Source organism: Myotis davidii, unplaced genomic scaffold (genome assembly GCF_000327345.1).
Source record: "Myotis davidii unplaced genomic scaffold, ASM32734v1 scaffold135, whole genome shotgun sequence".
In the NCBI taxonomy this organism is placed as follows: Eukaryota; Metazoa; Chordata; class Mammalia; order Chiroptera; family Vespertilionidae; genus Myotis; species Myotis davidii.
The window spans coordinates 8,852,819-8,853,317 of record NW_006289813.1 but is presented as its reverse complement, the minus strand read 5'-3'; the positions used below and the strand labels follow the sequence as shown (position 1 = coordinate 8,853,317).

The 499-nt window shown below is 67.1% G+C and overlaps 1 protein-coding gene across 1 annotated transcript in view; it reads left to right on the top strand.

Moving 5' to 3' along the window:
* Window positions 1-499, top strand: part of IRX4 (iroquois homeobox 4) — a 10,041-nt gene that overhangs the window by 784 nt on the left and 8,758 nt on the right.

Genomic DNA, 499 nt, shown 5'->3' with positions numbered 1-499 from the left:
GGGCAGGGAAGAAAGGGAAGGGCCTGAGAACCAAGAAGCCCAGCCTATTCGCCTATTCCGAGGAGAAGCAGACCACCTGAGCCTCAACCTGACCTCCAGGGCCGGATGCTACAGTCAAGGGGGGATTCTGGGGAACCGGGGCCCAGAAGGAGCAGGAGCAGGGCTGTCTGGGGGCGTGGCTCCCCTGTCAGGCACCCCCAGGCCTGACAACCCTGGGCACCAGGACCGGCCCCCTAAGGGTCCCTGAGGAGCCCAAGGCCCCCTGGAGCCATACAGCGGGCAGAGCCTTTGGCCAAATCGAGGCGGCACCCTTCCTGCTGTGCTGTTAAGCTTGGCGTCCTCTCTGAGCCCGGTGTCCCTGCCACCCCACCCCCCTGGGCGCCCTCATCCCAGCTCCTACGCCCCAAGTACCCAGAGCGCAGGCCTGGCGGAGGGGAAAGTTGGCAAGTGCGCGGCGCCCGCGGGGGAAAGCGTTAATGGGCGGCCGGGTGGGAGCAGC